Genomic DNA, 16,616 nt, shown 5'->3' with positions numbered 1-16,616 from the left:
TATCCTTCCAGATCTTTCCATGGTTTTCCCTCTGGTATCTCTGGCCTGGGCACCCGGTCCTGTGTTTGCAAGCTTTTTAGCCTCTTGGACAGAGACTGCCTCCAGATCCCCTTAGCTTGGGGACCTGTTGACCTTAAATGCATCTAGATCCTTCCTGTGTCTGTGTGCACTTTTGTCCTGGGCAGAGGGAGGGTGCGGGCTGGCTTCAAATTCCTCTTGCAGCCCTGCACTGAGGCTTCTTTCCATTTGCACGGACATCCACCCACCCCTCTTATGCTTAGCTGGGGGCCGGGATTCCAACAACCACCCCTAACCCTTGGCCCAGGCCATCCAGTGATTGATTTCTCTGCACCAGCCCTGCCCCCTGCCTCCTTTGTGTCCTCAAAGATGAAACTGAGTCAGCCACCCTCTCCCTCCCCTGCTGCTCCCACCACTTCCCAGAAATCATCTCCACAGGCCACACCCCTCTTCCTTCCTCTGCTCCCTACAAATCTTGTCTGAAAGGTCACGCTCTCTTAAGGAGCCTCTTAAAGTTGGTTTCCTGCGCCCCACCTTTTGCCACCTTTTCTCCGCAGAGTTGCTCTCTAAGGAACCAAGAAAGGGGGCAGGGCAGGGATCATTTGGGGTGGCCTGGAAACTAGCAGGTCCTTTGAGGTTTGGAGAGGTTCTGGGGAGTCCCAGCGGGTTCTGGGAAGCCTGGCAAGATGCTGACCCAACCTCTTGTTCCTTGCCCTAGGGCGAGATGCTGCCAACTTTGGTCTGGGTGATTTTCGGCAACTTATTTTATTTCTCTGACAGTTTCCTTTTCCTCAACTGTGGACTGGCGACGTTAATAAAAATTTCACTGAGTAATTTAAAAAATCAAATTGGCTTTATGAACAGTTCATGAATCCAACAGCATCCCACCTAGCAAACAGAAAAAAGCTCTGTGCAGCTATAGAAAAGAAAGGTTTGTTAAGGCAGAGAGGAGGCGAAGGGGAGGGGATTATCAGCGAAGAGGGTATTGTTTTAGGTAAGGTCTCCCTTCTAAGGGGCACAGGAGGTGCCTATCTGTGAATTTCCTAGTGCTGCTCAGGGACTTCCAGGTTGACTGGTTAGACCTCACTCCTGGGGGGATTGAAATGACAAAGAGGTTAGGTATTAAGTCTTGGTTTGCTGATGTGGGGACTTAACATAAGTGACTCCATGTGGGGCCTGTGATTTTCTTTTTAGCAATATCTCCTTTCGATTAAATTCTAAGCTTAACTGAGACAGGTGATCAAAATGTAAGGCATTCTACGACTATGGTTAGTCATAGTTTACAACTTCAGGTTCACAATTGTTTTTAAGTAATCTCTACACCCAGCATGGGGCTTGAACTCAGAACACAGACATCAAGAATCTCATGCTTTTTTTTTTTTTTTTAAGATTTTATTTATTTACTTGACAGACAGAGATCACAAGTAGGCAGAGAGGCAGGCAAAGAAAGAGGACGAAGAAGTCTCCCCACAGAGCAGAGAGCTCGATGCGGGGCTCGATCCCAAGACCATGGGATCATGACCTGAGCCGAAGGCAGAGGCTTTAACCCACTGAGCCACCTAGGCGCCCCAAGAATCTCATGCTTAAAAAAAAAAAAAAGTTGCATACTCCACCGACTGAGTCAACAGGTGTCCCAAAGTTCATAATTTTTAAGCTCATTGTCCTCTTCATTGTTTTTCTGACAGTCCAGTCTTCAGGAGATCACATGCTGGGTGGTCAGCAGCTGGGAACACGCATTTAAAGCTTTAGAGAGAGCACAATGCACCGGGGAGGTTATTGTGATTATTATAAACAGGATAATCCCTAACGTCTGGAGTACACTTCAGACCCAAACCAATGAGAATCAAATAAGTCAAAGGGACACCCCGCGATCTTGTGCCCTTGAGTTTCAACTTCCCCAGAAGAGTCAATCCCGGTGCAGCAAGTAGGGTTGACCACAGCTCAAACACCTCTTTGCTCAGAGGCTATCCTACTGTAAAGAACAGTTTCGTCTGGAGAGCTGGAAGGATTTGTCGGGCCGCTATTGTCTTAGTGAGTAAGAGTTAAGGAGTTAAGAGTTAACTCCTTTAAGAGTTAAGGAGAGGTTTCAATCATATTCTTTTTTTTTTTTCAGATTTTATTTATTTATTTGAAAGGAAGAGAGAGCACAAGCAGGGGGAGCAGCAGAGGGAGCTGGAGAAACAGGCTCTCCACTGAGCCGGGAGCCCGATGGGGAGCTCAATCCCAAGACCCTGAGATCATGACCCGAGGCGAAGACAGACGCCTAACCAACGGAGCCCCCCCAGACACCCCGATCATATTCTTATTTATGTTTCCTCCTAACCAGGAAAGTGTGGCTCTGTCAAAGGGAGCAAATCCTGAGTTGTGAATGTCTCCTAGTAGGTCTTTTCTAACTAGAAGATGTAAATCCAGAGAGTCAACCAATGAGATGTCTAATTCTACTTGTAAAAAGTTGGGGGCCCAGGGAGGTGAGAAACCCTGAGAGGCATATAAACATTCATAGGCCCACAGACAGTGATAACTACCAAAGACAAAGGACAAACCCAACAGGGCCCAAACCACTTTCACTAAAGTGGTGGGGTGAATGGACAGATAAGGAGTTTTGGATGTCAAATCCAGCAGTCTGAAAGGCCAAGGTTATCTCCCTCGGCAATGGCCTGAGACACTAATGATGTCATCTTTCCAGGCCAGTGCCGGAGTGAAAAAAAAGAAAGGTTTCCTATTCAGTTAAAGCGTGAGGTCTCGATCAGGCCACTTGGAGGAAGCAGTCTACCTTGATGTGGCTACTTCTCTTCCTCCTCACGTGGATGGGCGGTCTCCTGGGCTGTGTAGGACCCATGTCAGGTGGAGCCTTCACCAGCTCCAAGATGCACATCCAAGGTTTAAGCCCTTGAAGTTTGGCTGTCATCTGGTTGGTGAGGAAGACCTGCCCTTAGTCCCTTCCAAAGACGTTCAAGGGCAGTCTTTGTTCTTACCAGTTCAGTTGTATGATCGGAACATTTTCAGAAATCTGTATTTGAGAGTGCTTGTCAGATTCCCTTCCACGAATTCCTCTGAAGATAAAGCACAGTTGCAGGAAATTTTGTAGAAGTCTCTGAGTACAGCAATAACTACTGATAAATGATAAAAGACTTTAAAATGACCTGGGTAAAGATCTGATGAGAGTTCATTGTAATGCAATTGACAAAGACATGTGGTTATTTTGGGGACATACATTTTAAGATAGTAATTAGAATTACAAGCCCTGACATTATACTAGGTCACATCAGATTTCCAGGAATATTACATAATTTCTGGAACATGTATACAGACATAATATAAAGAAGGCTTAGTATTACTTATTTGACAATGCTCCCCATGTAATTTAATATATCAAATAAACCTAATTAGTTTGCTATCTCCCTTTTTAAAAAGGAGAGGGAACAAATTCTTTGAAGTGTTCTGGAAAACTTCTGAAATAACCCAAAGCTAGGTCAAGGCCAAAAGAACTATTTAGGATTTGATTTGGGGGAGGTTCATCGAAAAATATCAAAAGGTTTTAAAGCACTTGATCAAACAGAATCATAGGTCACTTTCACAATACTTGGTTATCTGGTTATCAAAGTGACAAGACTGCAGGCAAATACAGAAAGTTAAAGAGTTATAAAAAAAAAAACTTTGGCTCTTTTAACATTAAAAAGATTCAGGTTTTTTCTTTTTTTATAATCAAAGATCCAATAAAGGCAAACAGAACCTTTGTGTTTCTAGGCAGATTACATTAAAGGTAAAGAAAAAAACTTTATTTACAATGTCTTATCAAGAGCAGATCAGTAATCTAAAAATAAAGAGTGACCAGATCAATAATCTAGAAAACTATCCTTTTTTTTTTTTTAAAGATTTTATTTATTTATTTGACAGACAGAGATCACAAGTAGGCAGAGAGGCAGGCGGAGAGAGAGGAAGGGAAGCAGGCTCCCTGCTGAGCAGAGAGCCTGATGTGGGCTCCATCCTAGGACCCTGAGATCATGACCTGAGCCAAAGGCAGAGGCTTTAACCCACTGAGCCACCCAGGCACCCTTATCCTTTTTTTTTTAAGATTTTGTTTATGTCTTTGACAGAGAGAGACACAGCAAGAGAGGGAACACAAGCAGAGGGAGTGGGAGAGGGAGAAGCAGGCTTCCCGCTGAGCAGAGAGCCTGATGTGGGGTCTGCATCCCAGGACCCAGGGATCATGACCTGAGCTGAAGGCAGATGCTTAATGACTGAGCCAGCCAGGGGCCACGCACCCTGAAAACTATCCTTTTCTTTTAATTTTTTTTGTTTTTTTTTTTTGTTTGTTTGTTTGTTTGTTTGTTTTAGTAATCTCTAAACCCAATGTGAGGCTCAAGCCCATGACCCTATGATCTTGAACTCACAACCCTGAGATCAAGGATCACATGCTCTTTCCACTGAACCTGCCCCGTGCCCTGAGAAAACTTTCAACTGAGAGAAAAGCTAACTGCTAATTTTGCAGCACTGTACTTTTGATATTAAAACTCATTTTAATTTTTTTTGCATGTGCACAGAGTATCCAAATAGAAATTCGTATAATTTTTTAAAGATTTATTTATAATTTATTTATAATTAAGATTTATTTTATAATTTATTTATTTATTTGACAGAGATCACAAGTAGGCAGAGAGGCAGGAAAAGAGAGAGGAAGGGAAGCAGGCTCCCTGCTGAGCAGGGAGCCCAATGTGGGGCTCAGTCCCATGACCCTGGGATCATGACCTGATTCGAAACCAGAGGCTTTAACCCACTGAGCCACCCAGGTGCCCCTATTTTTTTATTTTTTTTTTTTAAGAGAAAGAGAGAGAGCGTGTGCGGGGCTGGGGTGGGGGATAGAGGGAGAGGGAGAGAGAATCTTAAGCAGGCTCCATGCTCAACGTGGAGCTAGAGGTGGGTTTTGATCTCACAACCCTGAGATCATGACCTGAGCCGAAATCAAGATTCAGACGCTCAACTGACTGAGCCACCCAGTCCTCAACTTATCTTTAAATAAGTTCATTTTCATCTTCACCAGCTTGATCACACATTAAAATTCCTTTTCAAAAATTCCTTTTCCACAGATCTACAACTTTCTTTTTCTTTCTGTTTTACATTCAGATTTTGTCCTATATTTTCCCTCTTTAAATACCCTCATTTTGGGACAAAATTACTAAAATTTCCATCTACAAAAATGCATTTCCATTCCTAACTTCTTTTACTGAAAGCACACATCCTGTTTTCTGCCTTTCTTGTATACAGAGATGCTCCTTATTATTTCTTGTAGTTATAATCACATGCATTGGTAGAATTCTTAACCCTTAGGAAGCTTAACTAAGAAGTAAATGATTGTGAACTGTTGTTTATATTAACATATACTCTGAAATGTCTGGAGCTTTGGTGGCTCTGTCGGTTAAGCATCTGCCTTTGGCTCAGGTCATGGTCCAGGGGATCGAGCCCCACTTTGGGCTCCTTGCCCAGCAGGAAGTCTGCTTCTCCTTCTGCCTGCTGCTCCTCCTGCTTGTGCACTCTCTCTGACAAATAAATAAATAAAATCTTTTTTAAAATGCTGTGAGGGGCGCCTTGGTGGCTCAGTGAGTTAAAGCCTCTGCCTTCGGCTCAGGCCATGATCCCAGAGTCCTGGGATCGAGCCCCACATCGGGCTCTCTGCTCAGCAGGGAGGCTGCTTCCTCCTCTCTCTTAGCCTGCTTCTCTGCCTACTTGTGATCTCCGTCAGTCAAATAAATAAATAAAATCTTAGAAAAAATGCTGTGAATTTTCAGACTTATAAATACTTATTATGACTTCTAGAAACATGCTTTTAAAAAATTTTTTTTTAAGATGTATTCATTTATTTTAGAGAGAGATAGAGCAGGGGGAAGGGCAGAGAAAGTCCCAAGCAGACTCTGGGCTGAGCGTGGAGCCCATGGTGGGGCTTGATCCCACAGCCCCAAGATCATGACTTGAGCCAAAACCAAGAGTCAGATGCCTGACCAACTGGTCCACCTAGGCACCCCTAGAAACATGGTTTTTTTAAATAGAAAATTTCTCAACATGGCATAAAAAATGTTTACTAATAGATGCAGTTATCTTTTTTAAAAATTAACATATAATGTATTATTTGTTTCAGGGGTACAGGTCTGTGATGCATCAGTCTTACCCAATTCGCAGCGCTCACCATAGCACATACCCTCCCCAATGTCCATCCCCCAGCCGCCCCATCCCTCTTACCCCCTCCCCTCCATCAACCCTCAATTTGTTTCCTGAGATTAAGAGTTTCTTATGGTTTTCTTCCCTCTCTGATTTCATCTTGTTTGATTTTTCCCTCGATTCTCCTAAGATCCTCTGTCTTGTTTCTCAAATTCCTCAAATCTAGATGCAATTATCTTTAGTTCCTCTGTAAAGGGAGCAAATGAAGATAAGCCTGCATTCAATAATTAACGTTTCAGTGTTTTGTCTTGTTTGGAAATGATCTAGATATTCTGTGAATTTAACATAACTCATCGCTTCACTGAGCAAAACTTGAAGATATCAGGTTACCAAGAAGACCTGAGGAAGGGGTGGCTGGCTGGCTCAGTCAGTGGAGCATGTGGCTCTTGTTCTCAGGGTCGTGAGTTCCAGCCCCTTGTTGGGTGTGAGCCTACTTAAAAACAAAACAAAGAAGATGTTTAAAAGATTTGAGGAAACTTTTTTTAAAATTCAGTAATCTCTACTCCCAGTGTGAGGCTCGAACTCACAACCCTGAGATCAAGGGTCACATGCTCTTCCGACCCAGCCAGCCTGGCGCCCCATGAGGAAACTATTTTAAAAGTTTATCTAAAAAATTTTTATCTTATTTACATCTATCCAATTTATTTTTTCTTAACAATTATGTTTAGATTATCTGCAGAAACTTCAGGAAACATTAGATAAAATCAACCATTGTCCCAAGCTATTCTTCTTGTTGACAAATTTTGGAACAGAGATAGCATGATCTTACTTGATTAGTAAACCTGGGTAGGATAAAAGTATTATATTTAATGCTAATAACTTTAAAGATATGTCTATTTTAATTAAGCCAACTTAGCTTTAATACCAAATATCTTCCCAGATTGCATGAACCTGAAAAACATTTGGATTAATTTCTATTATATTTCTGAGATTTAGAAATACTTAATTTGTAAGTGTTTATTTTTAAGCCAGTTAAATAGAAGTCTTTACAAATCAATTCTAGCAATACCATCCAGAGGCAGAAAATGTCACCCATCTACCATAAACGTATAAACAGAGACGTTATAGTTGTTGTTTTAAATTTTTTAGCCATGATACGGGTATGAAAATGCAAAACCCTCCTTTATGAAAGAACAGTTGGATCCAAACTGTTTTCCTGGCAGATGGACTAAGTTAAGGTCATCTGCTCGGATGGCTAAAGATGCTTCTACTAACATTTGTGGAGAAAACACACGACTTTTCATTCATCAAAATTTCAAATGGCCTTTCTCCCTTTTGTTCTACTTCTGATAAGAACTTCTGATAAGGGGAATTAAGACTACATACTTCCAGTTATAAATTTTAAGGGGGGGGGCCAAGAAAAAGAATGACCTCCCTGAGGTTTCTATGCTTAATATTTTTATCCCCAAGTCCCAGGGAGAGAGTTCAAATCCCTCCAAGAAGGACTTTGGTTTTTTTCTAAGTCAATAATTTACAAGACTCTTAAGATAAATAGGGGAGGTTTGGGGATCAGTAAAGAAACAGATGAACTTTGGGGCATCTGGGTGGCTCAGTGGGTTAAAGCCTCTGCCTTCAGCTCAGATCATAATCTCAGGGTCCTGGGATCAAGCCCTACATCGGGCTCTCTGCTCACTCAGGGAGCCTGCTTCCCTTCCTCTCTCTGCCTGCCTCTCTGCCTACTTGTGATCTCTCTCTGTCAAATAAATAATAAAGTAAAATATTAAAAAAAAATAAAAGAAATAGATGAACTTTGAATTGTCCTTAGAACTCCATGTTCAGTTTTGTAAAGATTTGTAAGATTAGGGACAGTCGCCTTTACTCCCTCTTCTAAAGAATTGGGTTGTAGCTGGGTGCGGAGGACTGATACAGCCATTCACCTACACTGGAAGGTTTGTTTGTTTCTGGGTACATTTAGCTGAGAGAAAAGTCTTTAGCCAGCTTTCATCAGTTCTTCCAGGATCCCACCTGAAGGTTCTAAGCAGGTTTTTTGGTTTTATTTTGTTTGTTTGTTTTTTAAATTTTTTTATTTATTTACTTGACAGAGATCACAAGTAGGCAGAGAGGCAGGCAGAGAGAGAGGGGGAAGCAGGCTCCCTGCTGAGCAGAGAGCCCGATGCAGGGCTCCATCCCAGGACACTGAGTTCATGACCTGAGCTGAAGGCAGAGGCCCAACCCACTGAGCCACCCAGGCACCCCAAGTTTTATTTTGTTTTTTTTTTTTTAATTCAATTAATTCACATATAGTGTATTATTAGTTTCAGAGGAAGAGTTTAGGGATTCATGAGTTGCATGAGTGGAGTTTGAAGAGGAAGGAGTATAACTCTAATATTTACTAGAATTTGGCAAGGTTTGGTCTTGTTTTGCTTTTTGGATTTCCCTTTGCTGCCTAAGAGAATAATGTAGCAGTTTGCCAGGAAATCCCTGAGTCCCATCAGTTCTGGAAGGGACTCACGGGGCAGGGTAGGGGGTTGGGAGCTCCTTGAAGGTAGATATGGGGCTCTCTGTAAGGTCATTAACTTGGTGGACTTCTGTCTACAGTCATGTAAAGACAGTTCAGACAGAGGATAACTAGAATGAGTATTCGAGTAAAGGACAGAAGAAATAAGAATTATGACAGTCTGGGGCGCCTGGGTAGCTCAGTGGGTTAAAGCTTCTGCCTTCAGCTCGGGTCATGATCTCAGAGTCCTGGGATCAAGTCCTGCATCTGGCTCTCTGCTAGAGAGCCTGCTTCCTCCTCTCTCTCTGACTGCCTCTCTGCCTACTTGTGATCTCTGTCAAATAAATAAATAAAATCCTTAAAAAAAAAAAAAGAATTATGACAGTCTTCTGAGTCTTTTTAATTTTTTATCAGCTTTTTTGCAACGCAACTTTCAATTAATCTATTTTTGCAATTTTGAAGCCTTTGTTTTTATGTGCATTGCTCACAGGATCTTATCTGTTTGGAATGTTCTTCATAATGGCCACTGTAATTCTCGGCCATAATTCCCCTGAGGGCTGCTAGCAGTTTGCTAAGGCCCTAGCCGCAAATGGAGGTTAGCCCACGTTTCTGTCCAGCCACGTTCAAGCGGTAAATGAGGTGCAACTCGCATTTCCATCCAGCCTTATTTTGGGGGCCCCCTACCCAGCAGTTACAAAGCCAAGTTCTTCAGGACACAAATCATGCTTTGAAAGATTGCCATTTTTGTAGATATTTATAGCTTCCGGAATGGTAGTTCTTAGACAAAAAATAAGCAGATTCCCTGGAAGGTGGTACACTGGATTCTCTAGAAATGAAGGATCCAGGGCACCCGGATGGTGCAGTCGTTAAGCGTCTGCTTTGGCTTAGGTCAGGATCCCAGGGTCCTGGGATCGAACCCTGCATCGGGCTGCCTGCTTCTCCCGCTCCCACTCCCCCTGCTTGTGTTCTCTCTGTCATTGTGTTTCTTTCTTTCAAAAAAATAAATAAAATCTTTTAAAAAAATAAAGAAGTGAAGGAGACCACCTTCATTATTTATTTACTTCTTTCTATTATGTTGTTTTGTTTTGTTTTTCAGTTTAGCCTTTGGATTTCTCGAAGCCAGATTAGTCCCTGAGAAAGATGCCCCGTGGAGTTGGGGTTCTGTTGTGGTTCACACTGTGTCACCTCATTGCACGGGAAGTCTCTTGAGGTTGGCGGTTAATGCCGATCTAACCCATTCTGTGACCAACTTGTCCTGACACAGGGACCTTTGGGTCAGGTGGCATGTGCTCTAACAACTCTGAAGCATTCACCACATGCCCACCAATTTCTGTGGCTTATTGGCCTCCAAGACCCCCAAAGCATGAGCCTTGACCCCAGGAGCCCATTAACAGAAACCAAGAGAAACTGAAGAAACAGACTGTGGACACCAGCAGTACCCAGAGAACTAGGGACTGGGCAGAGGACTGGACCTGCAGACCTTAAACAATGGGAATGCAGATGGATTCCAAACAAATGGACAATGGCGGTCACCAGCAGCTCCCAGCATGGCATCTGAGGACAAAAGCAAGGGCTGAGGTTTAGACAACACTGCATACAGGTCCGTAGCAAGGCCCTGTGTACCACCAGCAACTCCACAGGCAGACTTGGGGATCTCAGATTGGACCTGGGGCAAGAAGTTCCAAACAACCGGGGACCTGCAGACTGAACCAAGGTCTACGGCCTCCGGTTTCAGTTGGAACCACCTGTCAGCTCAAGCTGACCCACTAAGCCCTGGACTGGAAACCAATTAGATCCAGAGCTCATCGCCAAGAGAGCCCAGCTCCCAACTGAAAGAGACTTACCCATGGCCTTCAGAAATGGTGAGAAAGACAGTGAACTCAAAAAGGGGTTCGCAGGCACCATGCCTATCAGCAGTCTTCTTCAATCTGCAACGGCCACCAAATCTGTTAAACGGCAGTTGACGTGATCACATTGGCTTTATTGAACAATTCATGAATCGGGCAGCATCCCACCTAACAAACAAAAAAAGGCTCCATCCAGCTATAGAAAATGAAAGGTTTGTAAAGGCAGAGAGGAAGCTGGAAAAGGAAGTAATTAGCAGAGTCTATTGTTTTAGGCAAGGGAAATGGAATGGATCTATCCGTAAATTTCCTAGTGCTGCGCAGGAAATTCTAGGTTGACTACTTAGAGGTCACCTTCCTGGGAGGGGTCAAAACTGCAGTAAGGTTAGGTGTCAGGTCTGGATTTGCTGATGTGGGGCCTTAACCTAAGTGACTCCATTTTGGGCCTGTGGTTTTTCTTTTAACGGGGCGACAGTGGCTCTCTCAGGGGGTGTCATGCAGACAACTGAGATGAAAGTGTGCTCAGTGCTTGGCATGCAGTCAGCACTCCCCAGGCCTAAACTCACCATCACCACACGCAGATTCCAAGGAGCCGCATTGTAATTTGTGTGCTGAACAACGAAAGGGAGTGTCACTCACCTGGATTGTCATGTGAGCCCTCCCCAAACCCAGAGTTCTGCCATATGACAGCTGCCCAGTATGCATCTTCATCTGCCTCCTCCCTCCGCCGAACACCCCAGAACACCATTCCCACTCTGTCCTCGCTGTCTTTTGAGGATATGTCACCACACTTCCTGCTCTTCTCTTCCGGCCTTCAGTGTGGTAGCTTCCTCTCTTCAGAGCACGGGGTACTAGGGTCCTGCTGGGGAAGCCCCGGCCCCTGCTGCCTGCAACCTGCACAGCTCATGCTGGGTGGTCTCAAATGAGGCTGTGCGACAATCTAGACCTCACACCTTGATGACTAACCGCCATTCTCCACAGCTGCTGCCCCCATTTCCTTCAGAACCCCCTTTCTGGCCTCTCATTTTTCTGGAAAGATGAGGCCACATCCAAGGCAAACCCTCAGCCCAACTTCTCAGGTCCCTCAGAATATCACCATAGCTTCGTCCTCCAGTTTCTGAGAAAATGGGGTCTCAAGTGTGCCATGTGCAACCACGTGGATGGACTCTGAGGGCATGATGCTAAGTGAGACAAGTCAGACGACAACAGACAAATACTATGGGATCTCACTCATATGCAGAATCTAAAAACAAAACAAAAAGGCAAAAAAAAAAAAAAACCACCTCAAAGATATAAAGAACCAATTGGTGGTTATAAGAGGTGGGGATGGGGGTTGGGCAGAATTGGTGACAGGGGTCAAAAAGGTACAAATGCCCAGTTATAAAATGAATACGTCATGGGGATGTTATGCACGACATCGTGACCATAGTTAATAATACTGTATCATAGGTTTGAAAGTTGCTAGGAGAATAGCTCTTTTTTTAAAAGATTTTATTTTTTTTTAAGTTTTTTAAATTTACTTATTTGAGAGAGAGAGAGAGCATGAGAGGAGAGAGGTCAGCGGGAGAAGCAGACTCCCCGCCGAGCAGGGAGCCCAACGCGGGACTCGATCCCAGGACTCCAGGATCATGACCTGAGCTGAAGGCAGTTGCCCAACCAACTGAGCCACCCAGGCGCCCCTAAAAGATTTTGTTTTTAAGTAATCTCTACACCCAACGTGGGGCTCGAGCTCACAACCCCAAGATCAAGAGTCACATGCTCCACAGCCTGAGCCAGCCAGGCACCCTGCAAGGAGAACAGTTCCTAAAAGTTCTCAGCACAAGAAGGAAACTGTGTGACTATGTATGGTGATGGATATTAAGTAGATTTACTGTGATGATCATTTCGTCATATATATATATATATATATATATATATATACACACACACACACACACACACACACAAACATGAAATCACTATGTTGCACACCTAAAACTAATATAATGTTGTATGTCAAGGATTTCTCAATTAAAAAAATAAAATGTGTGGAGCACTGGGTGGCTCAGTTGGTTAAGCGTCTGCCTTCTGCTCAGGTCTTGATCTCAGGATCCGTGGACATAAGCCCTGCCTCAGGCTCCCTGTTCGTCAGAGTCTGCTTCTCTCTCTACCCCTCCCCTGCTCGTGCTCTCTCTCTCTCTCTCTCTCTCTATTAAATAAATAAATAAAATCTTTTAACATTTTTTTAAAAATTAAAAAGAAATAAAATAAAATGTGCTACAAAAACCATGGATTATATGCAGCAGTTAGAAGCAGTGGATGGAAAATTTAAAAAAAAAAAAAAAAAAAAGAAGCAGTGGATGGGAGGCCACACAGAAACAGCTAGAAGATCCTGAAAACATTCTGAGGGGAAAATAGTAAAGCAAAATGAACACGATAGCTTTTTTGTACATTTTTAAATGATGGTTTTAATAGAATGTAAAATTTCCCATCTTAGCTATCTTTTTAAAGATTTTATTTGTTTATTATTTGAGAGGCAGGTAGGGGGCAGAGGGAAAGGGAGAGAATCCCAAGCAGGCTCCTTGCTTGGTGTGGAACCTGATGAGGGGTTTAATCCCACGATCCTAAGGTCATGACCTCAGCTGGATGTTTAAAGGACTGCACCAGCCAAGGACAACCCCCCCCACCAATCTTAACCATTTTTAAGTCCAGTCCAGTGACATTACATACATTCACATTGTTGTGAAACCATCAAACCCACTATTATGAACAATGCAGCTATGAACACTTGGGTGCAAGCTCCCGTGTGAATGTACATTTTCTATTCTCTCAGTAGATTTCTATACAACCTTTTGGAGTTTCTCTATGCAAATACAAAGATACATTCTTATTTCTCCGCCCTCTGCACAAAGGTAGCTAATTATACTCATCAGTCTGCACTTTTTTTCACTTAAAAAATCTATATCTTTGGGATATTACAGATAACCCAGGGGAAGAAGCTAAATATTCCTATATGGCCATAAACTAGACTTGGAGTTGGCAATATGAATTCATGTTCAGCTTAATATAGATACAGATGATTATATATAATGTATTTATAGATATATGTACATATGAGGGTCAGTATACATAAATGCATTTTCTCACTCTGGAAACTGAGAGGACCCAAAGCAATGACTCTCCAGCAGCACTGAACACACCAAGTACCCAACACGTGGTCTGTAATGCCAAGCTCCAATAAACAGAACTGGGGCTTGTTGGAGAAATGTCTGATTCTAGGGCTGCTGCAGGAGAGCTGTAAGATGAGCCCTGAGCATCTTTTGCCAGAAAGTAAGGAAATGCTCAAAGCAAGAGCAAAAAACCCACAGTGATGAAAGTATGTCAAAGGTGTAAAATAATTCCCCACACCTCAAGTGGGTCGCACCTGGTGACTTCCTTCCAAAGAGGACAGTATGGGGATACCTGGCTGGCTCAGTCCGTAGAGCATACGTGCTCAGTCTTGGGGTTGTGAGTTTGAGCCCCACGTTGGATGTAGAAATTACTTAAAAATAGAATTTTTAGGGACGCCTGAGTGGCTCAGTCAGTTAAGCATCTGACTCTTGATTTTGGCTCAGGTCATGATCTCAGGGTCATAAGATCGAGCCCCACACCAGGCTCCACGGTGGGTGTGAAATCTGCTTGGGATCCCCTCTCTAGACCCTCTCCCTCTGCCCCTCCCCCACAGCCATGCTCTGTGTCTTGCTCTCAAATAAATAAATACAATATTTACTTAAAAAGGACAGTATGAAAAGTGAGAGAAAAGAAACATGACAAACACTGCTTCAGACAGCTGGTCAAGGTCCACATCAACGGTAATAAGTCATGTTGATAGCATGTAGCCTTGATGTGATGTGATGAGAATGGCATTTTAACTGTGTGCTTTCTTTCCCCAAAACCCAACAACTCCAGTCTAGTTATAAGAAAAACATCAGGCAAATCCCACTAGAGGGACATTTTACAAAACACCCGCCCAGTATTCCTCAGAACAATCAAGGTCATCAAAAACAAGGAAAGTCTGAGAAACTGTCACAGCCAAGGGGAGTCTGAGGAAAAAAGATAGCTAAGCGTAATGTGGTAACCTGGATGGGATCCTGGCACAGAAAAGGAACATTTGGTAAAAACTAAGGAAATCTGAACAAAGTATGGGTTTTAGTCAATACTAATGTATCAATATTGGCCCTTAATTATAACAAACATTTGTAAGTAAAGATGTAAGAAACATCTTACTCAGGTAAGATGTTACTTATAGGGGAAGCTGGATGTAGGGGATACAGAAATTCTCTGTACTATCTCCATAATTTTTCTGTAAATCTAAAATTATTCTAAAATAGTTAATTTTGAGGGTGCCTGGGTGGCTCAGCTGTTAAGCAACTGCCTTCAGCTCAGGTCATGATCCCAGAGTCCTGGGATCGAACCCCACATCGGCTCTCTGCTCAGCAGGGAGCCTGCTTCCCCTCTCTCTCTCTGCCTGCCTCTCTGCCTACTTGTGATCTCTGTCTGTCAAATAAATAAATAAAATCTTTTAAAAAAATTTTTTAGGAGCTATATCTATTTTAGGGAGATTTGCCTTTGCCCGCTGTAGGGGCTRCAAATATTCCCCTTTGCCTGTCATTTGTCTTTCCCTGGGATTTCTTCATGCCTGCCACGTGGACCCCACCTCCCCCTTCCCTCCAGCGGTACTGCTTTCCTCAGGCCACCTGCTCCCTCTCAGAGCCACATCCCAAAGCCCGTCTAGTTCCTCATTCTTTCTGGTGACATCTGACCTCTTGGTGATGTCTGGCTCTATACTGAGGACTCCTCTTGGGTGTTAATAACTTTTACCGTGTCCTTTGTCTGGCTTCCCAGGTTATACAGTCTCACTAGAACACGGAAAATAGAGAAAAGCATACAGAAGAAAACCAACATTCACCTGTGAGTCTACCTCCCAGGATAACCACTTCCTGCTTCTCAAGGCCTCTGTGTGTGTATTTATTCATGATAGAAACTTCTAGAATCTACCCAGTCCCTCTGGGAACTGATTATCCCTGCACTTTCACACCTCTCGGGTTTCTTCTGCTTATTGCATCTCCATAGGGTAGGGGCTGCCCCTCCTGCCCATGCCCACTGCAGCAAACCTCTCTCTCCTGGATCTCCCTCCCCCACATTGCCCTGCCCTGCCTAAGCTTGGCTGCTGCCAGCACACCTACCAGAGAAGTCAGACTCTACATCTCATGGGTCTTCAGAAGCACCTTCACCTTATTGGAAACTTGGGCTCATCAGCCTATCCCCCAGAAAGATCCCACTTTCCAGTCAGGAGGGCCAAGACTCGCCCAAGCACTGTTTCCAGCCCACACCCTGCAAACACCAAACGTTTCCTAAAGTCACCTCATTCTTTGGCCTCTCTCTCTGCTCAAGCTCTTCCTCACCTGGACTTTGTTCCCGCTATCTCCTGCAGGCCTCCCACGACTGTGTGTCACACTCTGCCATCCTCTGCCCAGTTTTTATCAAATGTTCCCCCCTCCTTTTCCTCTTGACCCCTCTCTGAAGCTCCACCCCCACCTCCAATCCACACCCTACCCCAAACCTGCCACTCCTCCAGGCCTCAACTTGAAGTTCTGTGGAATGTGAAGGAGGCCGCCTCTGAGAAGTTCCCCACACACCCTGCTCCATGCTGGCTGGGTGCCCTGGCCTCTGTAAGGTGCCAGGCACTTTCCTTCGCACACAATTGTCAATCCCTATTGTGATTTCCTGTTTATCCTTTGTCTCCCCTACTGAAACCCTGGAGGTGGGGTGGGCAGGGCTATCTTTCATTGACGTATTTCAAGTGCAGGAACACTAACTTTGTTTGTTGACTAAGGAAAGAATGGGTTTCCCAGCCAACGTGATCACTCCCCATTTTGAGCATTCGAAGTTTTCCACCGAAGGTACCTCCTGTAGGACCAGTGTGGCCTGGTTGGAATTGGAACCCTCCTGCGTTTGATGTGCAAACTCCTCTCCCTCTGCTGTCTTCCTGCCACCCTTTTCGGACTCTTACAGAGGTCCTCTCTGAACCTTAGTTCTTTCATCTGTCTAGAGAAGAGAACATTAAGGAGAAGATTATAAGGACC

The 16,616-nt window shown here is 43.8% G+C and overlaps 1 long non-coding RNA gene across 3 annotated transcripts; it reads right to left on the bottom strand.

Annotated features, from left to right (window-relative positions):
• Nucleotides 1-541: 541 nt before the first annotated feature.
• Nucleotides 542-16,035, bottom strand: LOC116870410. 3 transcript variants are annotated; one of them, XR_004383213.1, is made up of 5 exons: nt 15,717-16,035; nt 10,513-10,614; nt 2,994-3,069; nt 1,627-1,761; nt 542-934 (listed from the first exon to the last, which is right to left on the bottom strand). It is a non-coding gene; the product is annotated as an uncharacterized LOC116870410 (long non-coding RNA). The 3 variants fall into 3 exon arrangements; XR_004383212.1 differs by lacking the exon at nt 542-934 and having other exon boundaries at nt 1,588-1,761; XR_004383214.1 differs by lacking the exon at nt 542-934 and having other exon boundaries at nt 1,588-1,761; nt 15,895-16,035.
• Nucleotides 16,036-16,616: the final 581 nt, after the last annotated feature.

The sequence above is a fragment of the Lontra canadensis genome, unplaced genomic scaffold (assembly GCF_010015895.1).
Source record: "Lontra canadensis isolate GAN:19392208 unplaced genomic scaffold, GSC_riverotter_1.0 scaffold23, whole genome shotgun sequence".
Lineage (NCBI taxonomy): Eukaryota > Metazoa > Chordata > Mammalia > Carnivora > Mustelidae > Lontra > Lontra canadensis.
Note: the sequence above shows the minus strand (reverse complement) of the source record. Positions and strands in the feature narration are given on the sequence as shown.